The following is a 15652-nucleotide window of genomic DNA, read 5'->3' as shown; positions in this document are numbered from 1 at the left end:
AGCAAACAACATTTCAGCTTAAAATGAATTTGCATACCATTTAATTACATAGCACATAACTTTTAAAAGTCCCTTGGTATATTTTTTTTAAAAAAGTCATTTTGAGAAGGTAGCCATGAAATGCAGAGCTATTGATTTTAAATAGATTTCAGTTCGGCCAACATTCTCTTCCAGATTTTCAAAATTTCCCATAAAACTGTAAGTCAAATTTGCATTTAGTAATGTAGATATTTGATCCATGGATAGAATACATTATCTATTCATGCTGTGTTAATCTATTTATTTAAACTATGTTAAATTACTAATACATTTTCTGTTCAAGCTATATTGATCTCATGCAATATATTAAGACAATACTAGAGCTTTGAAACAGCTATTGTCAAGGTATACTACTAGACTGTTTCATTTAATTAAACAATCATGACACCCTGGTTTGGATCCCCACTACAGAAAAAGAAACTACACACACACACACACGTAAATAAAATACATATATATGAAATAATCTTTTAAAGAGAAATTAGACTTTTTCTTATTATAATCATTTTATTATTAGATTTTTATAATTTATTTTCCCCAAATTGAATTTCAATGAAAGCATATAATTTGTCAGACTCTCTCCACTGGTCAACAGAAATCTTCATTTGAAATCTGGATCAGTCTTATTCTAAAGCCCATTGTTGTTTCACTGAGTAATGCTGTCATAATGAGGATATTTTAGTCAGTTTTTTTTCCTGCTGTGACTAAAAGACTAAAAGCTTAAGAAGAACAAATTTAGAGGAGGAAAAGTTTATCTGGCTCATGGTCTCAATCTACAGACAGCCAACTTCATTTCTTGGGCTGGAGGTGAAGCAGAACATCATGGTGGAAGAGTATCACAGAGGGAAACAGCTTATATGATGATCAGGAAGCAGAGTGAGTCCACTGGCCAGATACAAAATATGTACCCCAAAGACATACTTTCAGGGACCTGCCTCCTTCAGCCATACCCGATCTACCTCACAGCTCAGTTAATCCCATCAGGGGATGAATTCACTGTTTGTTTTAAGACTTCCATAACTTAATCATTTCTCTTCTAAACCTTCTTGTGTTGTCTCACACATGAACTTTTGGGGGACACCTCACATTCAAACCACAACAGAGACACTACCACTATCATTTGAAAGGGTTAAATAAGCAAAGAGGGAGTAAACCTGAAATAAAATAGTTTTTATTTGGAGCAAAAATGTATCAAAAAAAGAAAGAAAGAAATAAAGAACTGCATGAGCCCTAAGGACTCATAACACAAACCTTAAACAACAAACAGAAATTGTGAAAAGATACCCATTTCCTCCGTATGTGTTTAATTTCTGCTTTTTCTTAATACCAAAACTCAAAATAATTGAATTTTTCAATTATTCACTCATTTATTTACTTAAGACTCTTGGATATTGTATATTAATTTTTCAGTTCTGGCCTATTTCAATAGTTCCATTATATCAACAGTCATACTGATTATATTAGAATATTTTTTACTTTTGTGTGATTTAAAAAAAATTTAGGTGTAATATCTTATACAAAAATGACCTAATAAGAGATGGCATCTTTTATATCATTTCTAAAATTCTTTGATTTCTTAACTTTGATAACCATTTACAAAATGGGGTTCAGGTCAAGTACAATTTATAGGTATCCACAGCAATATCAGATTGCTTTCCCCGGAAGTATTGTATAATTTTTGAGACATGTTCTGCATTTTATTTATTATTTTCTTTTTCATGAAATTCCTTAAACCATACGAAATGTTTATTGCTTAGTTTTTCATGTTTCAAATGATTATGGAAGCCAAGAGCTCTTGTTTGCTTAAGTGTTACTTTTTGCCTCCTTTGAAAATTTTGATCCAATATGACTATCAGAATAGTTGCATAATATCCCTTGCTAAGTTTTGGAGAGCAGATTGTTGGGTGGTTTCTGTTTTCTTTTATTGTTGTTTGTCATTGTTGTTTTGGCACTATAGAAAACTGTTTTAGGTCTACTTTTGACAAAGAATGTTATTGGATGTAAAAAGAAATTCAAATATTCTTGACAAAATAAATTTCTGAAAGACATGTAACAATAAGGATCATTCATTGAAGAATTCTCCCCCAAAGTGAAGAATTTTATTTGAAGATATTATTTGGCAATCTCAAGTTTCTGTGTAATACTGTAAGCTAGAATATCATTTATCTTTATATATATCTTTCTTTATGTCTATCTTATCTACACATTCATCTACCCATACTTCTATCCATCTTTCTCTTTCCATCCATATCTATCTATTCCTCTCTTTCTTGTCCTGATACACACACACACACACACACATACACACAAGCATGTGTATGCACATGAATACAACAGATAAGAAAACATTTACACATAAATCTAAATTCAGTTTAAATTAATTCATTTGATAGCAATTCAGGAATTGATTCAAGTGCTCCATTTCTTTTGGAGATGGAGTCTCTCTGCATTGCGCAATTTGGCCTCAATCTCCTGAGCTCAAGCAATCCTCCTACCTCAGCCTTGTAAATAGATGGGACTATAGGTGCATGACATTGCACCTACATATTTCTTTCTTTTCTTTTCTTTTTTTTTTAAGTCCAACTTGTTCCCCTGTTTTGAGAAATTTCATGCTTGGAACATGGTATTATAGCCAACATTATGCTCTGCCAACTATTTTGTTATAATTTTTGATAGTCTACTTTTTTATCAATCTTATTAATTTTTTATTTATATGTGACAGTTGAATGCATTACAATTCTTATTACACATATAGAGCACAATTTTTCATATCTCTGGTTGTATACAAAGTATATTCACACCAATTTGTGTCTTCATATGTGTACTTTGGATAATAATGTCCATCACATTCCACTATTATTTCTAACATCATGCCTCTCCCTTCCCTTCCCATCCCTCTGCCCTATCTAGAGTTCATCTATTCCTCCCATGCTCCCTCTCCCTACCCCACTATGAATCAGCCTGTTTATATCAGAGTAAACAGTTGGCATTTGGTATTTGGGGATTGGCTAACTTTACTTAGCATTATCTTCTCTAGCTCTATCCATTTACCTGAAAATGTCATGATTTAATTCTCTTTTATTCCTGAGTAATATTCCATTGTGTATATATGCCACATTTTTTTATCCATTCATCTATTGAAGGGCATCTAGGTTAGTTCCACAGTTTAGCTATTGTGAATTGTTTTGCTATAAACATTGATGTGGCCCTGTCCCTGTAGTATGCTGTTTTTAAGTCCTTTGGGTATAGACTGAGGAGAAGAATAAGTGGGTCAAATGGTGATTCCATTCCCAGTTTTCTAAGAAACTTCCATACTGCTTTCTTTACCCCTCACACATCAGATAGAGCATTAATCTCTAAGGTATATAAAGAACTCAAAAAGCTAAGCACCAAAAAACCAAATAATCCAATCAATAAATGGGCCAAGGACCTGAACAGACATTTCTCAGAAGAGGATATACAATCAATCAACAAATATATGAAAAATCTTCATCATCTCTAGCAATTAGAGAAATACAAATCAAAACTACTCTAAGATATCATCTCACTCCAGTCAGAATGGCAGCTAATATGAAGTCAAACAACAATAAGTGTTGGCGAGGATGTGGGGAAAAAAGTACACTCATTGCTGGTGGGACTGCAAATTGGTGCAGCCAATATGGAAAGCAATATGGAGATTTCTTGATAGTCTACTTTTAATGGATCATTTATCTATAGACTACCACTCCCCAAGTTGTCAATGAAATTTTTCAATTTGTACATTCCATTATCATGTATGTACTTAGAAAATATTTTTTTATTCCTTAAGCCAAGCAATCAATTTTATTCCTGAGACTTTCACAAAAATATCATTAATTTCTCAAAAAAGGATTCAATATATTATGTTTTACTACTGATGCCACAGCTTTTATTTAATAACTCATGTGTGTGTGTATATATAAATGTATGTGTGTGTAGGTCTGTGTGTGTGTGTGTGTTCATGTGAATTCAATTTTCAAAATAGCTTATGGACTGTTTTAGTCAACTCCTTCATCACTATGAGCAAAAGTTCAAACAAATAATTAGTGGAAGAAAAGTTTATTTGGTTCTCGTGGTTTCAGAAGTCCCAGTTCGTAGATGGCGGACTCCATTCCTCAGGCCTGAGGAAGCAGTTTATGATACATCATGGTAGAAGGGTGTGCTGGAGGAAAGCAGCTGTAAACATGGAACCAGGAAGCAGAGAGAGGTGTTTCCACCACAGACAAAATATAAACCCCAAAGTCACACTCCTAAAGACCCAAATCCTCCAGCTACATCCTACTTGCTTAGGGTTACTACCCAGTTACTCCATCCAACTATATTAATGCAGTGTTTGAGGAGGGAGCATGGGAGGAATAGATGAACTCTAGATAGGGTAAATGGGAGGGAGGGGATTGGGGTAGGAAAGGAAGTGGAATGAGATGGACATAATTACTCTAAGTATACATATGAAAACACAAATGGTGTGACTTTATGTTTTGTGCAACCAGACATATGAAAAATTGTGCTCTATGTGTGTAATATGAATTGAAATGCATTCTGCAGTTATATAAAGAAAATTAGAAAAAAATTTTAAAAAACAAAAGAATCACCAATCACTTAACCTCTAAAATTTCTTGCATTATCTAACACAAGAGCTTTTGAAGGACACCATAGCTCATCTTTGACATGGACAGATTAAGTAGAACACAAGAAATGAAGATACCACATTATTGTACATTTTGGATAACTTCATATGTAAACTTCAGATTGTACCTTCCAAATTGACATGGGAATTATATTGTTGTAGAAGTTAATATTTGCAAAATTTCTATTGTAAGGAATTTTAAGAGGATTTGAAAAGTTTGGGGCATAAAATTCAATGACATTATTGAATTCAAGGATATCCTAATGAGGGCAACACATACTTGAAGAATAATTGTTTAAAATGATAGATATAAAATAACACATAAATACACAATACTTATTTATGCCAAACAAATTTTCCACCCCTTTTATATGTTTAGTCATCTAATACTCAGGACATTGTTAATTAGATACTGCGACTTTCCCATTTTAAAGATGAAAAAACTGAGGCACAGAAAAGTAATGCAACTTGCCCACAGTTTCACAAGTATTAAGTGGCAGTACCAGAATTCAAAACCAAGTACTGTTTCAAAATGCAAGTGCTTAACCATTACATTTGCTGCCTCTTAGGAATATATTTCCAAAGTATATAGAATGGCACTGCATGGCAAAGTGAAAGCAATTACCTTTGATGGTGTTCTAGAAAAAATTGCAGGAAAATTATTGAAGAAGGATTAGAAGAGATACATAACAACTAAGTTGTTTTTTCTTATTAAATAAAAATCTGACTTGTTAAACATGCTTAATTTAATATTAGTAGAGTCCTGTGTCTCCTGATGAAAGAACAAAATATAATCATAGCCAAGTTCCTCATGAACAAGAAATCCCAAATAATCGAAACCTTTTTTAGTACTAACAAAGTTGCAGAACCATTTCAATGAGGCTAAACTGTCATTAGAATTATGGTCAGCTATTAGAAACAGGTCCACAGCAATAAATCCTGAGTGTTGTATGTCTATGAGGTAAAATTCTCCTGTTACTCACATGTGACTGTTATTGTAATTTTGTTACTTCTCAAACAGTTGTCAAAGGGCTTTCAAAAGTAAGTGGATGAAAGCCATGATAATGGTTTAAATAAAAGTAAAGTGGGTAAAAAGGAATGTATTTCCTAAAAGTGAACATATTGCTCATTTCCTAGTTTGAAAAAAAAGGGATATAAGAATACTATAAGTGAATTAATGGGTGTTTTGACTGGAATGTGCCACTTTCAATTCCATCCACCACCTTTGGGCTCATTAGTATAGATGTCTGTCTTACTAACATCCCATCTTACGTCTTTCCCACTGCTGACTCTCCCAGCCTGATCCTGTGCAGAAATGATTCATTCTTTGGTTCTTCTTAGGGCTGCAAGAATATTTTTTGCACATCACTACTATAAGACCAACCCTTTTGTTGTGGTAGCTATTTATTGAAAGAGTTGTTCTTTTCAACCATAAAAAAAAATGAGTTTTTCAGGACAAATCCAATGCCCTTTTCATTTTATACTCAGCATTTAATACTGTTAATGTGTGACAAAATAACCAGAAAAGGTAGAATAAATGAATGGATGAAAGCTGTCACATCTTCACTATGAGAATAAGTTACCAGAGGAATCTGAATTTGTAAAATAAAGCAATGAAAAAACAACAGGTTAGACAGAAAGGAAATTTGACTGGATGTCATAAATATGGATCTTAAAATGGATTCTATAATTTTCTGACAAGACCTGTACTGACATAATGCACAGTTTATAGTTTTTAAAACACAAGTGCTTGTTTAATATTAACATTTATATCAAATGTGAATATACTAAATTATATTACTATTAATAACTTTATTACTAGCATTTTTCTACAATCAGAACTCTCTACTGCTGAACTGCAGAAATGATCTCTCCTTCCCTCTTCAACTCTCATCCTGCCATTCCTCCCCAGAGCCTTATTAAATGTAAATTTCCCAAATTCTTTTCTGTGACTTTTATGGCCTGAAAGTAAGTAATCTGATTGGTGATGAAAATTCAAAACAACATAGCCCAAGTACCTTGGGAATCAGAGTTCTGCCAAGCACTTATAAGCTAAGAAAAATATACTCTCCTGCACATGTGGAATGTTGGGGGAAACTGTGGAGCTCACTAGGTGTTAGAACAACAGTGCAAGAATATCTAATGGTGACATGCATAAAGACATGGCCTCCCTGAAAGCTCCAGTGGCTTAGAAATGTAATCTGAGGCTACCCTGGGAAAATTGAAGATGCTACTTTTAAATTTTAAAAAATGGATATTGCATAGATTTTAAGGTAAGGAAAGCAACTCACTGATAATATTGCCATTGGTATGAAAATTTGTGTCAACACTATGACTCTAAAGAGTTTGTCCAAAAAGCTAACAACAATGAAACGGCAACTGAGACCCTAATTATTCCAGTCATTAAATGGATTTTACTTTGCTTGGTGGTGGGTAATTGGAGATAGGGGTGCTGTATAGAAAAGCAAACCCTCTTTAAGGAAAAAGTAGCAAGTGACTACTGATCAAGATCATATTACAAATTTTATCATGCAGGATTGGTTGTGTAGCACAGTGGTAGAGTACTTGCATATCATGCAGGAGGCCCTGAGTTTGATCTCTAGCATTGCAAAATATGAATGATTACTTAATTATAATTTATTATATCAAGAGAAAAACAAACATATTCAGTATGTTCTAAAGTGCATATGAATTTGTTGTCTTATTAAAATATCAACCTCAACATTTCCCATTGGTTACAATGAGATTTGATGTGTATAGTCATGACTGATATGTACTGTAATTTTCTTAACATAATTGATATATTCCATTATGCAACTGTCTAGAATGCTAAAAGTGGAGAGAGACATCACTTAAAACATTTGTGGGGCCAGGTCTTACTGTTTCCCAGACTGGTTTCCAACCTGTGAACTCAAGTTATTCTCCTGGTTCAGCCTCCTGAATAGCTAGGACTACAAAAATGAGCCACTCTGCCCAACTAAGGGCCATTTAAATACAAAGACAAAAAAAAAAGTTTTTATTTATCCTGAGCTAACCAGGAAAGTTAATTCACTATAATGTCTTGTTGCCAAAGTGTTCTGTTGTTAGTGTTATATTAACTTAGATTTTACTTGACTTAGATTGTTTAGAGACTGTCAAGGATGATATTTCCTGAATGATGTTCAAGTCTATCAATTCTCATTGATAGAATTCATTTATTGAGTTTCCTATGTTGGGTTTGTGTGAAGTTAATGTAGTGAACAAAGCTTCCAAAATCATGATCCTGACCAGAAAGTAGGTTTACTGCACCATTGGCTAAGCAAATTTATATTCATTAACTTCAGGTATACAGTATATATGCATGTGGTAAGAGTTAGAATACATAGAATAAATGTCAGAAATTAAAATGTACCATGGGAACTAACACTAAGAATTAGAAAACTCTGATATCAATTGGATTACTTTTAAAGCATATACTATATAAAATGTCATAAATAATCTGATAATATTTTAATATTTTTATTAAATAAATATTTTAATTTAATATTTAATTTATCCCAAGTTCTGTTAGTTTCTTGCTTTTCTATTTCTTTCTGAGATTACAAAAAATAAGATAAACCTGACTTAGCTTTGGTTGTATGTTTTGAGATGCTGCATATTTAATTTGATCAAACATAATTTTTCACTCTCAGAAGCACTCTTTCCTTCCTCCTTAGATTATGCATATATGCATAAAGGCAAGATTGTCAAGCCCTAATACTATGTTTTGTATTGTTGGTAATGGTAAATACTTACTTGTAATCCCTTTTAAATATTTTGCTTTGTAAGTAAAACATAAGAACATCAATCCATTTGTCTGCCACTAAAATAATACTTTGTTCTTTCACGGAGGAAGTACACATTTTGGATTTTATTTACAAATGGCATCCAAGATGTGTACTTCCTCCGTGAAAGAACAAAGTATTATTTTGCTACTTTTTTTTCAAAGACAGAACAATTTTAATAAAATTTATCTTGAAACATTTGTGCAAAATTCAATCCTAAAAGAATAAGTACTTTAAGAAATATATACAACCAATACTTACATAATGAAGTTACACACACTACAATAGAAGTTTAGAGCATGAAGAAACTTTAATTATCATTTAGTTGTTTTTTTTCCAATTAATATGCTTTTTTAAAGACACTCTTTTTTTCTAGAAAATTGAAGAAAAAATTATTGGCACATTTTTGGTAATCTTATCCTTTCTGTGATTAAGAAAATCTTATTTTATAAAACATGACAATTTCAGAAAAAAATTTGGAGAAAACAGAACAAATGATAGTTTCCAAATTATCTTTTTAAAAATATATTACATAATTATACTACTCATATTCTTTCTACTTTTATTTTTCTTTACATATGTATCTTTATTTTCTAAATAGGGATCCTAAAGGCAATTTTATTTTCCAATTTTTTTCACTAACTTTAGACTATGAAAGTTCTAAGTTTATAAATATTTTTATGAGAAATAAGTAGCTATAAAATTTTATAAATAACTTTAATTTTATAAATTTCATGAATAGCTTTAATATAGCAAATACAATGTTCAAGATGTTTGAACTGGAGTTTTTAAATGTTAATTTACAACACTAAATTAGCAAGGTGTTAGAAGTATAGAGCATTATAGCACATAGGTATTGCATTAGAATTTATCCATTCTTGATTTTAGTACATTTCAGTCCTTTATGATGTTTCAGTCTTTTCAGTACATTTCTCAAAGGTTAATTTCTCAAATGGTGTTTATAAAATGCCTTTTTTATACATAGTTTAAATATCTTGCTGCTTCCTTTTTCCCCTTATACTAAACAAGCAAAATATTATTTCCATTTAAACAATAATTATTTTAATATACTCAGTATGTGTTAACACTTATTGAGTAGATAATTCTGACTTTAGAAATAGTCTTTGGAGATAAATGCAGAAAAAATAATAAATGAAGATTATGTTCACTGAGATTTATCAAAATGCTGAAAGCTACCCTGACCATGGACATGGATGTGTGACTTTGGGAGATATGTTTCAATTCAGCAAAGCAGGTGATCTAATAATTGTGGCTAATGTGATTAGCACATGTAAAAATAAAGCCACAAGGCACAATTTCTAAGATCTTTTAGAAATAACTTGCAGGTGATTGGAAGTTCAAAGCTTCTTGAATCTGGAGATATGAACCAGTTTATTAAACAAATGCTAAAGTATTTTTAAAACTTTAAGAAATAAAAGCACTCTTCTATAAATCTCTTCTGGCATTAAGGCTAATGTTATGTATCCATATTACCTCTTGGCATATTGGGGTCAATTCCCAGTTATATATCCATAATGGGAATATATTGGGTCAAACCCATTATCCTTCCTGTTCTGAATTCTCTTTCTGATAACAGCACTAGTTTATAAAACTCACTTTTAATACCTTAAGGAAAAGCATATTTGTACTCTCAAAACAAAACTCAATGAAAACCTGAGATCACTAGAGTATCATTTTAGCTAGCTCTAGCTAGCTTCTCAACATCTTCCTATTCACCATCCTCTACCAGTTCTAAAAGTGTAAACAGTGATTTATGTGCTTTATCTTTCTCCATCTGCTGTCACCTCTAGCAGAGACTCCAGAGAGAAGAAATGTCCTAAAGTCAGATTTCTTGAGGGAAATAGAGAGGTTAAAGGTTTGAATTATATCCACAGACCAAATAATCAATCTCTGAAGTATTGAAAGTAGACTATATAGAAGTACTATAGATAAATGATAAAGTTATTAAATTGAAGAAATGAAAATATTAACAGGAACAGGTACATTATTTGGTGGTACACATAAAATCATAGAACCATGAAGTAGGGTTTTTAGCAGAATGGGGAATCTAAAAATTTCCCATCCTGAGCACCTCCAATGACTTATTTTAGAACTTTAAATTTCAAAATATGTGTTGATTAAAAGGAGAGATGATTGTCTTATGTGTATCAAAGCCTCCCATATTTAGAACTAACAGAAAATAGTAGTGAGGGTGGAGAACTCAGTCTGTGCCAAACCCGATGAGGAAATCATCTTTCAGGCATAAATTTTTCCTGTTGTGTCTGATCAATTGCTACAGTGGAATTCAGTTAAATGATCCATACTGACTACTAATGTGGTATTTTTCCATACACCATATATATAGCCAGTATATAGTCAATTTCATTGGCATAGTTTATACAGTCTCTCTTTTAGTTTCCTGAAAAACAAACCAAATTTCCTAATTTGAATCTTTATTGGTTTTGTCTTACACAAAGACAAGTTTCAACTTTAGAGAGCAAAATGCTTAAGAAAAAAAGGAATGTCTGCATTTATTCAAAGAAAAATTGAAGGAAATACATATAAATAGGTAAATTTTAAAAAGGTTCATATTCAATATCCACTAAACAGATATGTATTATACCAGGAACTGGATGCTTTTTTTGTAACCCAATATAGGCAGGGGAATAGAGCAAGAATAACAAAAATCACCCATTTTTGTAAGTACTGACTTTGTGCTTAGTGTTGTACCAGGCACTTTACTAAGAAAATGGTGAAGGAAGCAATGAAGATAAATACATCAGACCTGTGGTTATAGCTCTCAAGCAGCTCTAATCTAATTGGAGAATTGAATATGCATCTTGTAGTGTAAACAAAATAGATTAGGTAGATTAATAAAGAGTACTAATATATTATAATGATATGTTAGTACTCTGCTTCTTATTAGTCTCCTGCTTTCTCTGCTCTGTTTAAAGTAACCATGCAGAGAGTATATTTGCACTCTATTGTTTCCTTTCCTGTCTCTGTTCCTAACATTTGGACTGACCATGGGAAAATTATTACTACTAATAATAATAACTATCCCTGATTTGATGACTGGATTCTTGTGTGCATTGTTTTGTTCAATTCTCACTTAAGTTCTTCTGAGGTCAGTATAATTCTGACAATACAGGTGACCATAAATGCAGTTTGTCAGGCATAATCCTGCTCCACCCCTACTGTCCTAGCAAACTTTTCACCATCAAGAGTCTTCCAGTTTGGGTGATTATACTAAGTTGTCTTGATATGTTGAAAAATGTTATTATCATAATCTAGCAGTAATAGAAAAATATTTGATCCAAGGCTCGTGATGACCAATGGCCATATACAGAACTACTATTTATGTTCACCCTGGTTAAATTGTTCTGTTGCTTCCTTGCATATGAATGAAATGAAATCCTTAAAGTAAATGATCTCTTTCCATCTTTAAACTCTAAGATGCCAATTACAGATTAACAAATTTGTGGGCTCATGATGTGGGATGCAAAATTTACACCAGTGTTAGCAAATAGAATTGAAAATCAAGGAAGGAGAGAAGAGGAGAAATTGGAAAATTTAGCACATTATCTAATTCATAAGACAAGTGTAGCTTGGAACAATTCAAGAAACTGGCCTCCCTTAACAATGTTCATGAAAAACAGGTAAGCATTTACTCTGTGTTAAGGAAGCTGCAGCTTCCTGTGGGAATGATGTCTCAAGAGCAGGAAATGGTGTGTCTCAAGAGCATGAAATCATGTGAAAACACCTGATTATTGTTGAAGGTAGTTTGCATTTATTTAAAACAAGTCTAGTTTATAACATAATGATATCTTCATTCATTTTTTTTTTATTTTGCAAAGTATGATAATGCCTACAAAGGGTTGTTTGGCTCTGCTGTGATTTTAAGGTGCACTTCAGATTTATATTCTCCCCAGACGATTATATTTTCCAGGGAAATGTTGACGCATTTGCACCAGCTTTGACTTCTCGTATTCCCTTCTTTACCCTCATCTTATTGGATGCTTGCCATCAATATTAAATTGTCTTAATCCTGATTTTTCCACCTATTGCTGCTTTTGCAGTTGGCACTGATTCTTGTGCCCCTTGAAAGGTACTTGTGTGGCAAAAGATTGAAAAAAAATTGGCAGTTCCTGCCAGGGTTAATGTAGAAAAATAAATCTCTTATATTGCCAGTTTGGATTTACTTTTCATTTTTAATGGCCCCAACAGATGTTGGAGGAATCCTCCACTTCCTGCATACTTCCATTTTTACAGCTTGTACTGCTTGACTGGTTCTTGACTTTGGGTGAGCAGTTCCTGGGTGTTTACACAGTGATTTATAGACAACCTCTCACTGTAGACTATGACCATCCTCTTCTTTTCTTTCATGATTTTCCCTGAAACTAACTGATATCACTATCAATGCAGCCCTTAACTGCATTTCTATAGCCTGGTGTTTCCTAGCAATTGATTCTTTCCCTCTATGCAACAATCTAAAATGCCTGTAATGTTAACAATATTAATACTAACAATAAATGATGGTGATGAGGTACAAATAAGAGGTGACTTTCAAACTCAGACATTAGATTTTATTTTTCACTAGCTACCTTTATTGTTTTCTTTTTTCTAATTTTTCAAAACATTCACAATTCACATCTGGGCAGTTCACTTCTCTTGAGACTCTTTCCTTCCCTCCCTCCCTTCCTTCCTTCCTTCCTTCCTTCCTTCCTTCCTTCCTTCCTTCCTTCCTTCCTTCCTTTCTTCCTGTACTAGTCTTCATAGCACTACTTTCTGTTCTTGCACTAGTTTATTAGGGCTGCTCTAACAAAAGATCACAAATGGTTGACTTAAAACATGAGAAACTTTTCCCCTCATAATTCAGGAGGCTAGAAGTCCCAAATCAAGGTTTCCAGGCCTATCCTCCCTCTGAAGCCTGAAAGAGTCCTCCTTTGCCTCTTCTAGTTTCTGAGGAATTGCTAACAATTTTGGGCATTCCTTTTTGTGTAGCTGCATGACTCAAACCTCTGCTTTCATTATCACATCTCCCTATATGTCTTAACATCATCTTCCCTGTAGGTATATTTTTCTCTGTGTCCAAATGTCCCCTTTTCATAAAGACACCAGATCAGATTGGCTTGGGCTTCCCCTATTTACCTCATTTTAATACGATTACCTCTGTAAAGACCCTGTTTCCAAGTAAGAGAGCATTCTGAGGTACTGGGGGTTGGGACTACAACATACCTTTTTTAGGAAGAGGGACATAAAACAAAAACAGAAACATCCCACTAACAGCAGAATCTTTCTCATCCAGTGTTTTCAAAAGAAAGTCTGACAGCCTTTGGCACTTCAGAGGATACTGCAAGGCTAAAGGTGTGCTGGTGGCTGTTTCTCCTCTGTGACTTTTCTACACTGTTCATTTGCCTTGTTGGTTTCAGAGTTTCCATAGAAAAAGCAGAATCAGATGCAAAATGCTCTTCCAAAAGCATTTGATTAAGCCACTAATTCAAACAATAGTCTATAAGTAGTTCTTTAATGTACTAAGTAAAATCTGTTTGGTAAACAACCTAACTTGAGAAAGACAAACTAAGCTATTGAGCTCTGTGAGAAACAAAATGATCAAGTATTACTAACACCAGCTGTGGTTTTTTCTTCTCCAATTTTATTACTTAGGCATATATCAAGGTTGCAGAGGTTACTAAGGAAACTTATCAATCTACAAGTTTAATGCCCTGTTCTAGTAATCAATAAAATCTTTTAAAATTCTGTTAAGAGAGAATATATTTGAAATGGAGCAATTTTAAGTCATAAGTATTGGAATATCTGCCTATGATGCCATCAAAGTTTTCCTTCAATGATAAATAACTTATAATTTTCATTGTCACCTCTATTAACATTTTCACTTGCTTCTAGAAAATTGAGGAAAGAAAATTGAACAGATATCTTGACTCATTTAACTAAGAACTATATGATATTACATTTATTTGGATGTATCATTATTAAAAATTAAGACTACCTATCAATAACTAAAGTATTTTTGAAGTTACTAATACAATCAAAATATTTTAAAATCCAAATTATATTTGCAAATCTCTTACATTTGTATGCTACTATAACCCTATGTCAGATTCAAACCATCTATCTTGGTACTTTGTTAAAAGCAACTCTGTCAAATGTGTAAGTATACAAAATAGTTCATGATACATAGTACATATTGAGACAGGTCCTCATCGTTCTAAAGCAATTCTTCCATAAATTGATTTGAATTTTTGTTTTAAGTTGATTTAAGAATCTGTAAGGGAAAAATACGTATGCCAGTTGTTCAGACAAAACCAGTAATTGTGTGCCTAAATTATGAAGCCTTGTAATCCATTTGCTTTGACATCACACAGGCCTAGCTACTCTTACTTGGCCACTGGTGCTAGACCACAGAGTATTTATGTAGTGAGTTACTAAACAAGGTATGCTGGGAAAGTATGACACACTCAAGATTCTGGGGCAAACTTATAAGATGACTTGGAATAAGTGATAAATTCTTTAAAACAGGTCTAAGTTAGGGACAGGTATTAGAGAAAAAACTAAAATTTATAGCTACCTGAATGCTCCTCTGGGGTACCCTTTAAAGTCTGTACCATCCTTGTCAGGTTGAGAAAAACCATCATTAGGTTTCCTGTGGGTAATTCAATCTTGCAGATGACTATTCCTCCACTTGGAAATCATTTGACTGTAAGTGAAAAACATTGCAAGAATTTTATTTAATTTTTTTTTATTTTAAAAATTTCAGGACATTTAAACACATGCCTGTTGATTTTTTTTTTCCTTTTCGTTGATTTTTCATGGAGTTGATGGAGATAAAAAGATCAGCCTGGCAGCTTGCTGGCATGGAACTAGAGTGTTTAGGGTTTGTTTTGCCTTTTTGCAAGATTGGTCCACAAGAACTTTAAAAGGAGAAAAAGACGATGCAAATTAAATACGTTAGAAACGTATGTCCCATCTGTTTTTATTTCATTTTTAGAATAAGGTTTTCATACCTTCTTTTATTTTTACATTCTATGATACCACACTATAATGTTGGCCACCTCAGAGACAAACTAAATTAGCTATCCTGACCATATGGAAAGGAAAAGCTTTACCAGCTAAGGAAACAAATTTAACACAGGCAAAAAGGCCT

At 32.9% G+C, this 15652-nt stretch overlaps 1 protein-coding gene and 1 long non-coding RNA gene across 4 annotated transcripts in view; one reads left to right on the top strand and one right to left on the bottom strand.

Moving 5' to 3' along the window:
* Positions 1-15652, top strand: part of Arhgap15 (Rho GTPase activating protein 15) — a 619786-nt gene that overhangs the window by 242218 nt on the left and 361916 nt on the right. The gene's annotated exons all lie outside the window — the stretch shown is intronic.
* LOC124106150 (uncharacterized) overlaps positions 1-15652 on the bottom strand; it is a 155850-nt gene that overhangs the window by 72747 nt on the left and 67451 nt on the right. Inside the window, exon 6 of the long non-coding RNA XR_009228557.1 lies at positions 15077-15205. This is a non-coding gene — a long non-coding RNA (uncharacterized LOC124106150). The remainder of the gene's footprint in view (positions 1-15076; positions 15206-15652) is intronic.

This window comes from Marmota monax, unplaced genomic scaffold, assembly GCF_021218885.2.
Source record: "Marmota monax isolate L192 unplaced genomic scaffold, Marmota_monax_Labrador192_F-V1.1 WCK01_AAM20220418_F8-fsc00034, whole genome shotgun sequence".
Lineage (NCBI taxonomy): Eukaryota > Metazoa > Chordata > Mammalia > Rodentia > Sciuridae > Marmota > Marmota monax.
This window is presented reverse-complemented; position numbering and strand designations above follow the sequence as displayed.